The sequence below is a fragment of the Aethalodelphis obliquidens genome, unplaced genomic scaffold (genome assembly GCF_003676395.1).
Source record: "Aethalodelphis obliquidens isolate GAN/ISIS:26980383/991018 unplaced genomic scaffold, ASM367639v1 scaffold8, whole genome shotgun sequence".
In the NCBI taxonomy this organism is placed as follows: domain Eukaryota; kingdom Metazoa; phylum Chordata; class Mammalia; order Artiodactyla; family Delphinidae; genus Aethalodelphis; species Aethalodelphis obliquidens.
Window position 1 is genome coordinate 7790430 of NW_020837952.1, and position 10172 is coordinate 7800601.

At 44.3% G+C, this 10172-nt stretch overlaps 1 long non-coding RNA gene across 1 annotated transcript; it reads right to left on the reverse strand.

Moving 5' to 3' along the window:
* Window positions 1–493: 493 nt before the first annotated feature.
* LOC113620664 (uncharacterized) lies at window positions 494–1591 on the reverse strand. Its single transcript, XR_003432854.1, has 3 exons — window positions 1332–1591; window positions 979–1190; window positions 494–730 (listed from the first exon to the last, which is right to left on the reverse strand). It is a non-coding gene; the product is annotated as an uncharacterized LOC113620664 (long non-coding RNA).
* Window positions 1592–10172: the final 8581 nt, after the last annotated feature.

The window sequence follows — 10172 nt, forward strand, 5'->3', positions numbered from 1 at the left end:
AGAAACGAAAAGTGAAGGGTAAGAGAGATTTTGAAGAAAGAATTGAGATCATTGAGGGGTTGTGTATATGCAGGAGAAATGACCAAAAGTGATGGTGATTTTGAGCTTGGGATGCTGGGAGGAGGGGGTATGTGAGTGGTGAGGTGAAGAGCTCCTTTTAGAAATGTTGGGTTTGTAAGGGGAGTGGATCTTAACTGGGAACTGTCCAAGGGGCTGGAAATCAGAACAGAGGATCTGCACGGAGATGACCCAAGGGGTGAAATGACCCAAGATTTTTTTTTTAAATTAATTTATTTTATTTTTGCTGTGTTGGGTCTTCGTTTCTGTGCGAGGGCTTTCTCTAGTTGTGGCAAGCGGGGGCCACTCTTCATCGGGGTGCACGAGCCTCTCACTATCACGGCCTCTCTTGTTGCGGAGCACAGGCTCCAGACACGCAGGCTCAGTAGTTGTGGCTCACAGGCCTAGTGGCTCTGCAGCATGTGGGATCCTCCCAGACCAGGGCTCGAACCCGTGTCCCCCGCATTAGCAGGCAGATTCTCAACCACTGCGCCACCAGGGAAGCCCTGACCCAAGATTTTAAAGGGAGATAACAGAAAGGGAGAAGGAGACCCAGGGCCTGGGAACACCCACGTTTAGGGGGAGGAGCCAGTGGGGAGGCTGTGGAGGAACATGCAGCCTCAGTGAGTAGTGTCTCTGCCTGACCTTGGCTACGTTGTTGATTCTCTCTGATCTGTAAAATGGGAGAAGCACACCTGTTATCATATTCTGTGCAGATTACGGGAAACACATGAAGCCTGTTGCACACTGCACGGTGTTTGGCACATAGCGTGCGCTTAATCCCAGTGTCCTCCCTCTCTGCACTGCCCTTCCCACCTCACTCCCCGCACCCCCATTTCATTTAAGTGACTGGCACTCGAACAGAGCCTCTCCCTTCTTAAATCGTAACTGAACTGTTGTTGCTGTGGTTTTTCTTCTTACCCAAGTCGCCTTCATCTTCTTCTCCTTCTAGAAGAAACAGTCTTTGCGTGACTGATTATTTGAACCGGAGATACCCTCCGTTATAAAGGAAGGAAATAATCCATTTGTTTCCTAAGGATCTCTTAGCTGAAGATGGCTGTTACCTCATTTGATCCTTCCAAGCTGCCCTGCAAGGTTCGGGAGGGCGGTTATTGTCAGGCCTTTTTGTCCCCCTGAAAAATGGAAGAAAGCTTGTAAAAGGTTTGATTATTATGTTTGAGAACCAAGCACGTGTCTAGCGGTACCCTCGAGTTCAAAGATTTCCACACTTTGGAAATCTTTTCAGCCCTTTATTTTTTGGAAATAAATTTTACCAGGAGTCAAATCAGATACAGGCAACCGAGTTCTGGTTTCAGTGGAATCAGGAGGCTCGATCGCTCGATTCTCGATCGCTGGGCTCTGCTCCTACTGCTGGTCCCCAGGCCAGGCTGGGAAATGAGGCTGTGCTTCTGGGATGGCCCCGCACCCAGAGCCTCTGTCTCTACACTCAGCTTCTTTCCCCTCCTTTTCAGCCACAAACTTCCTGACTTTGAAGGCCTGGCTGGAGCCCAAGAAGGCTTCACAGACCCCCATCATGCAGGTTAAGTGTTGTCTCTGGTGATGCTGCTGCCTGGAGCATGAACCAGCTGAGCAGGACCAGCAGGCGCTCGGACACGGAAGGCCTGGGGTGCTGTCTCTGGTCAGACACGATCAACAGCCACTCCTGGTGTCCCTGGTCCCAGGAACCACCCCGGCTGCTATGCCGGGGTGCTCTGCATACTCACTGTGCTTTGAGTCCTTATTTCCTTTTTGAATGTGTTTCTTGAAAAACAAACCCTTTGAGGTCAGAAAACAGTTTATGGTTTTCAGAACGGTGATTGGAAGTAGACAAATCGTGTAACCTGTTCTGCAGATAGTTATATAAAGCTGTGAAAGAGCCACAATAATGTACTCTCAGTGCCGTACTGTTCAGCATCCTGTTCAAAGCAGCCACCTGTAGGATTCATTTCTTTGAGTGCTATCATTTCCCCAAAGAGATAAGCATAAAAAATGATTCAAAGAATTACATGTGATTTTTGCTTTTAAAATAAAATCTTGGTAGGTTAGCATCCTAATCTTATAGCTGTTATTTATTTTTTTCCACTGATTTATTTATTTGCATTAGAAAGGTAATACACACTAATGGTAAAAACAGACATACAAATCTTTCTGAAGGGTGTAAAATGAAAAGTAGAAGTCCCCTCTCATTACCCAATCTTACTCCCCTGAGACGATCAAAGTTAATGGTTTCTTATGACCCAGAAAGTTTTTATGTTGTGTGTGTGTATATACATGTAATATTTTAACACAAATGGTCTAGTTCTGTGATGATTTTTCCCACTTAAATATATATCTTGGCATACAGGTCTATCTCAGTCTTTTAAATGATTGTCTAGCTCTGGCATTTCATTGAATATTTTATATAATATTCCCATATTTAGGTTGTTTCCAGTTTTTTCTTTCCCCTTAAAAACTGCTATAATAAGCATCTTTGTATAGATTGTTGCATACTTGTATATATGCTAGTGTGTATGTAAGATAAATTCCTAGCAGTGGAGTTAGGTGAAAGTACGTGTACATAAATTAAAAAAATGTTGTTCTGCACTCCTTAAGACATATGAAAAGACATAAAGCATAAAAACAGCTTAAAAACATTGTTAACACACATAAATTCTCCTTTGTACAAGCCTGATCGCCATCCCTCTTATTCTACCCCGAGGATGCCAGGATCCTAAATTTGGTATTTATTGTTCCCATGCAATGCTTTGAATGTTTTTATTTATTTATTTTTTAATTAATTAACTTATTCGGCTGCAGCGGGTCTTAGTTGCGGCACATGGGCTCTTCGTTGCCGTGTGCAGGCCTCAGATCACGCGGGTTCAGTAGTTGCGGTGTGTGGGCTCTAGAGCGCGTGGGCTCAGTAGTTGTGGCGTGCAGCTTAGTTGCCCCGCGGCATGTGGGATCTTAGTTCCCCAACCAGGGATCGAACCCGTGTCCCCTGCACTGGAAGGTGGATTCTTAACCACTGGACCACCAGGGATGTCCCTGAATGTTTTTACTTTTACCTAAGTAGTACTTTGCTGTATATATTCTTCTGATACTTGCATCTTTTCCTCAGTATTATATTTCTGGGAGTCTTTCATGCTGATACCATTTCAGTACTGAAGTTATTCAGTACTGAAAAGAATACCAAGTTATTCTTTTCAGTACCAAATAACTTCAAATTATATGAATACACCACAAATTATATATCCATTTCCTGGTTAATGGACATTAAAGGTGTACCAGTTTCTTTTCTGTTACAAACAGTGCAGCGGTGAACATTCTTGTGTATCTCTCTTGATTGTGTATGTCTGGGGATTTCTCTAGGGTATTTGCCTATGAGGGAACAGCTGTTCACAGAATATGAGAATCTTCAATGATATTAGACATTGTTCTCCAAAGTGGTTCTACACTCTCACTGCAGTCAGTTACTGGACATCCTCACCAATACACTTGGTATTGTCCAATCATTTAATTTTGCCAGTTTGATGTGAAATGCTTCTTGTGGTTTTCGTTCACATTTCTTGGATTACTCATGAGATTGGGTGTCTTTTCATGTATTTTGTGGCCATGCATGTTTCCTCTCGTGTGAATTGCCTTTGCCCATTTTTTTCCTGTTGGAGTGTTTGTCCTTTGTGATCTCCGGTGGCCTCGGCCTTTAGCGGCTTGAAGCAGGATTTTGGTTACTTACCCAGCCAGAGACTGAAGTCAGGCCGAGGCAGTGAGAGCGCTGAATCCTAGTAACTAGATCAGTGGCCAGTGACAAGGCCCTGGCCCATCGCTTTTGTAGAGATGAATTTCCTCAAAGAGACGGAAAGTAGTGAAACAAGTAAAGTGTTTATTAGGAGGAAAAAGTGTACGTGTGGATACACAGGGGCGGGCTCAGAGAGAGAGTCACGCCCTCGTGCTAGTTTGAATCACTTGTACAGGGCATTTCTTCCCGGTTTCCTCTGGCCAATCATCTTGCTTTGCCTGGCGCTGAGTCCGTATTTGGTTTATCTTAGGGTCCTCCCCTGTGCGGGCGTGGGCATCTCTTAGCCAAGATGGATTCTAGCGAGGAGGCCTATGGGTAGGTTGACATCGCCTACTATGGGGTGGTGCCCCCTCCCTTTTTGATCCCTGAGGAGCCTTTCTGCGCATGTGTAGTCGGTAAGGTCTCCTTGACCTCGAGAATGAGAAATATGTGGTCTCTTTATCCTTTATCTGGGCAGAACTCTGCTCCTCTTTGCCTCTGCCTTTACTGTTATCTTAAAGTGTCCACCGGAAGCGAAGTCCAGTTACTTACCGTATTCCTGTTGTTGTTTTTATCAGGAAGTGTAAACAGGAGGCTGGCTGTAAATGTCTAACCTGGAGCCCATCTATCTCCTGCCTCACTTTCCTTATTGATTTACAGAATTTCATTATATTTCGTGCTTACTGGTCTGTTATGGGTTAAATAATATCTTCTCCCAATCTGTTGATTCTCTTTTCACTTTTTTTAAATTTTTATTTTTTATAATTAATTTTTATTGGAATATAGTTGATTTACAATGTTGTGTTTCTGCTGTACAGCAAAGTGAGTCAGTTATACATATATCCACTTTTTTAGATTCTATTCCCATATAGGTCATTACTTAGCATTAAGTAGAGTACCCTGTGCTATACAATAGGCTCTTATTAGTCATCTATTTTATATATAGTACTGTGTATATGTCAATCCCAATCTCCCAATTTACCCCTCCTGCCCCCCACTTCCCCCTTGGTAACCATAAGTTTATTTTCTACATCTGTGACTCTATTTCTGTTTTGTAAATAGGTTCAAATGTACCATTGTTTTAGATTTCACATATAAGCGATTTCATATAATATTTGTCTTTGTCTGACTTACTTCACTCAGTATGACAGTCTCTAGGTCCATCCATGTTGCTGCAAATGGCATTATTTCATTCTTTCTGTGGCTGAATAATATTCCAATTTATATGTATACCACATCTTCTTTATCCATTCCGCCGTCGATGGACATTTAGGTTGTTTCCACGTCCTGGCTATTGTAAATAGTGCCGCAGTGAACGTTGGGGTACATGTATCTTTTCAAATTATGGTTTTCTCCAGATGTATGCCCAGGAGTGGGATTGCTGGGTCATATGGTAGCTCAATTTTTAGTTTTTAAAGGAACCTCCATACTGTTCTCCACAGTGGCTGTACCAATTTACATTCCCACCAACAGTGTAGGAGGGTTCCTTTTTTTCCACACCCTCTCCAGCATTTACTGTTTGTAGATTTTAAAAAAAATTATTTATTTATTTAGCTGCGCCATGTCTTAGTTGTGGCATGCGGGATCTAGTTCCCTGACCAGGGATCGAACCCGGGCCCCCTGCATTGGGAGCCTGGAGTCTTAACCACTGGACAACCAGGGAAGTCCCATATTGTTTGTAGAGATTTTGATGATGGCCATTCTGACCAGTGGAAGGTGATACCTCATTTGTATTTCTCTGATCATTAGTGATGTTGAGCATCTTTTCATGTGCCTCTTGGCCATGTGTATGTCTTCTTTGGAGAAATGTCTATTTCTTTTCACTTTTCAAATGGGTGACTGAATGAACAAAAGCTGAACTAATGTAGTTGTTTTGTATTTAAATTTTTGATAGTGTTAATTGCCCAGCTTAGACTTCGGTCAAAGGTGTATAAGAATGCCTGTTTCTCCACACTGCTGCCAACACTGGGCATTATCGGTTTTAATTTTTATTAATCTGATACCTGAAAAATGGTGCCTCATGGTTTTGATTTGTCTTAATTATGAGTAAGCCTGAACATATTTTCATAGGGTTCTTTTTCTGTTCTTATGCTTCATTTCTTCTATTGGGTAGTTTGCTTTTTCTTAATTGACTTTCCTAATGGATTTGTAAGCGTTTCTGAAAGTGAAAGAAATTTGCCTGTTCTGCCATGTGTGTGCCTATATGTTGTACCCATAGCCCTTCACTGCGGCCCACTGGATTAGGGAAACCTTAGCCTCTATAACACATTTACCCTCTTTGGCCCTTGAACACTTGGCCACATTGAGCAATAAAGTAAAAAGTTGCTGTGGGGACGGCAGAGGGAGGAGTGTTGTTCTGTGTAAGTGGGAGCAGCTGAGGTAGGGAGCGCGCGTGTGCATTGTGGACGGACGGCCATCTGATATTGAGGCGGTTATAAAAATGGAGGCTGGGGAGAGAGTTTGAGTTGGGGTGACGGTGATGTGGCCTGCGTTCTTATTTCTTAAGAAGTAGAATGTTACTAATGCCTGGATGAGTAAGTCTGACGTGTCTTGGGTGTAAGGTCGGATCTTAACAAACGGCACCGCGAAACAGAGGAAAGCTTCGAGTGAGCTTTATTAGGGAGCGCTCCCGGGCGAGGTTCACTGGTCCGAGAGAAAGGGGCCCGAGAAGTCGCGCCCGGGCGAGGGTTTGGGCAGAATTTATAGGGGAAGAAGGGAAAGGGGTGTGGTGAATCTGGGAGGGCGCAGGGTATTCCTTATTTGGTGGTCTTTTCGGGTATCCTGGGGGACCGTTGGTCGCGCCCCTCGAAAGGCGGGAAGGCTGGGCCCGGTGCAAAGTCCCCTGGTCAGTTCCTGGAACTGGGTGGTCCGGAGAATTTCGGTCTGATGCAACCTGTGAATCTGATTGTGTTCCCCTGCCTCGGGCCAGTTGGCCTTACATTGGGTAGCTTGGCTACTCTTGGCTGGCAGTGAGAGTAGGGGATTGAATAGTTCTGAGGGTCCAGATGTGCCAGGCACATAGCCTGATGGGAGGCGTTACTGGGTGGGGAGATGGAAGCTTGAGAAAGCTGATTTGCTCCAGGTCACTAGGCTGTAAGTGGCCAAGCTGGGTCTCAGCTCGGGACTAGCTCCCTCCCCAGGCCAGGTCTGTGCAGTAATACTAATGGTTCTACCATGATTAGGCTCAATTAGGGGAGGACTCAGCTTTTATAAAGAGATTTGTCAGGAGAACCTTCTAACAAGAGCGTAAAATTAGGACACATTTTAAATAGATTGCCATCTCAACAGTGAAATTTCACATTTTTATGTTTTAATGTTAGTAATTGGCTTAAGTAGTCCTTCCAGGAGAACACAGGTAAATGAACAGTAATTATAATTGGACTCTATTGAAAAAGATCAGTCATCTTAATAGTCCTGTTCACTCCTGAAAGGATGTTCAACACAGGAAACCAGCCATGAATCTATTTTCCCCTTCTTGCATTTGGTAGAATTGGATGACACTAGACTTTCTCTTCACTCATTTTTTCACTCAACAGCTCTTCACTAAGTGCTCACTTTGTGCCGTTTTGCTGAGAGCTGAGAGAGTGGTGAACAGAACTGACTCAGGTCCTGCCCTCAGGGAGCCTAGAGTCTAGTGGAGAAGATAATAAACAAGTAAACAAACAAATGAAATACTTAACGGCTGTCATCAGTGCTGTGAAGCACATTTGCAGGTGCCGTGACAGAGAATAATGTGGGGACCACCTTTAGATGGGGGGAGCCCGGGAATGTCACATACATTTTGTGGGTGATTGGGTACTAACATTTAATTTTTGGTTAAAAATCCCTCCTGTAATCAGCCTGCCTCTCAACAGTTTTCTTTTAGCACAGGAGAAACAGCAGCACTCTATGAAGATGAAAAGCAGGACATGGAATGATTTCTTTTGGGGGCTACAAAACTAAGACAGTGACGAGGCTCCCTGGACAGCCTCTCCTGCTTAGGTCTTCTGAAGGGAAGTACCATGCACCCCCCTAGCACAGTCTTTTCTTACTATCTGGGTGTGAATCGTGATTTTTAATGGAAATCTCTTCCTTGAGGTAAATAACTACCACCCATCTTTTTTTTTTTTTTTTTTTTTTTGCGGTACGCGGGCCTCTCATTGTTGTGGCCTCTCCCGTTGCGGAGCACAGGCTCCAGACGCACAGGCTCAGCGGCCATGGCTCACGGGCCCAGCCGTTCCGCGGCATGTGGGATCTTCGCGGACCGGGGCACAAACCTGTGTCCTCTGCATCGGCAGGCGGACTCTCAACCACTGCGCCACCAGGGAAGCCCACTACCACCCATCTTTAATGGGAGGACCTGAAAGCATCTAAGGAGAATACAAATTCTAGAGTCTGTCTAGAAATAACATGAAAAATTCCTCTCCTGAGTTTGCTGCCCTTCAATAAAGCCGCTTCCTCCAAGCGCATCTGGAAGGTTTGCTTTCTGCTCCCCACCCCTTGCTCCCCTTCCCACCTGCCAGCCCACCCAGGGCCAAGTAGCAGCACACGGCTTAACCGTCTTCTTGGCCCAGAAGTCTTTGCCAAGCACAAGTTTCCTCAGTTCATAAACACGTTCATTTTGGTTGTTTGAGCCATGATGAGAGCACCAGGTTTTCAAGGATATAATTTGATGATTGTGATTAGGATTCACCACCCATCTCCCAGGACTTTTTTAGAGAATTTTAGTTGGTGTGTTTTCCCTTTAGTTATGTGTATGTAGAATTTGGATGACATTAAACTTCCTCTTCACTCACTCACTCAGCCACTGTTTACTAAACGCACACTTTGTGCCATTTTGGTAAGAGCCGAGAGAGTGGTGACCAGAAAAGACCCAGGTCCTGCCCTCATGGGCAAAACACCATTAATCAAACCACCATCCTTAAGCAAAACACCATTAATTAACACACCTAAACAAATTAACGATAATTCTTTGTATTCACTTAAATCCTCAGTCCACATTCAATTTTCTGGTCTTTTATTTGGCCTGGAAGAGGGCCTCTCTAGCCAATTTTTAAAAAATTCTTAGTGTTGCTTCGCTTTCTTCCTATTCCCTCTTCCTAAGCAAAGTAACGTATAGCTCTAGACGATTTCCAGGTATTTGGTCACCTGTGGGAGAGATTTCACTTTTCAGGGAGAGGGACTAAAAGTAACCTGAGTCAGACGTGCACGCGATGGAAATCAAATCCTTGCCGCCATTAAGCTGGTGTTTGGGGTCCATCTTGTGGCCAGAAGGTTTTTAACACAAACCTGGACTCCCGGTTGCCCTCTCGTGGCAATAGGCAGCATGACACCCTAGGAACCTTTCCCTGCCTTGTGTAGGATTACAGAAGTAAAGATACAGATGAGGAAGGCAGTTAAGAGTTAACTTTTAACTTAACACCCATAAAGCAGATAGGACTCAGAGATGAGCCAGGAGAGTGCCAACACTGGCATGGCATTTGCAGTTGCTGCCTGCTGCCCTGCAGGATATTTAAGAAAACCCCAAATATGAAAATCCAAATTTACAATTTTGTGTGGCTGTGGTATGAATATATGACATATTCTCAATTATTATTTTTTGGTCATTATCCTGTGTCTGAATCACAGAATTTTAGAGCTGGAAAAGATCTTAGAAATTAGTCAACAAAACTGTTGAATTTTTACTATTAGCCTCTGTACTAAGTGCTGTTAGAGACCTAAGATGGTTTAGATACGTATAAACTCTCTCCTCAAGGAGTTAAATGTGTAGAGGTAAAGACAGATGAATGAACGGGTAAATGCCACGTAGTATGCAGTGACAGTGGAAGGCCATGCTTGCTGTAGGACAGAGATGTGGAATGGCCATTTCTCCCTGGAGGTCAGGGAAGGCTTGAAAGAGAGGAGGTAGCACCGGACTGTGTCTTGCAGAAGAGGGAGTTTTCCAGGTGGGCTGGGTGAGGGTGGAGATAGAAGAGGGAGGCCTGGGCAGTTGGAAAGCACACGCAGGGAGGCGGGACGTTGCCTTGGGTGTCCAGGTACTGCAAATACGGCTGTAGCGTGGGGTGGGAGGTAGATAATAGATGCTCCATAAATCCTTGCTGAATGAATGAATGAGAGAATGATGATGACGGGAGTGGTGAGAGAGGAGGGTGAAGAGGTTATGTGGGGGACAGATCATATGAACATTATGGAATATGTTCCATAATTATGTTCCATAATTCATAAGGAATATGAACATTATGCTGGAAGAGGTGAGGGAGGGTGGGGCAGGGACCATTGAAGTGCTTAAGCAGTGCAGCTGCAGGATCAGATTGATGTTTTAAAACTAATTTGGCGAGGACTTCCCTGGTGACGCAGTGGTTAAGAATCTACCTGCCAATAC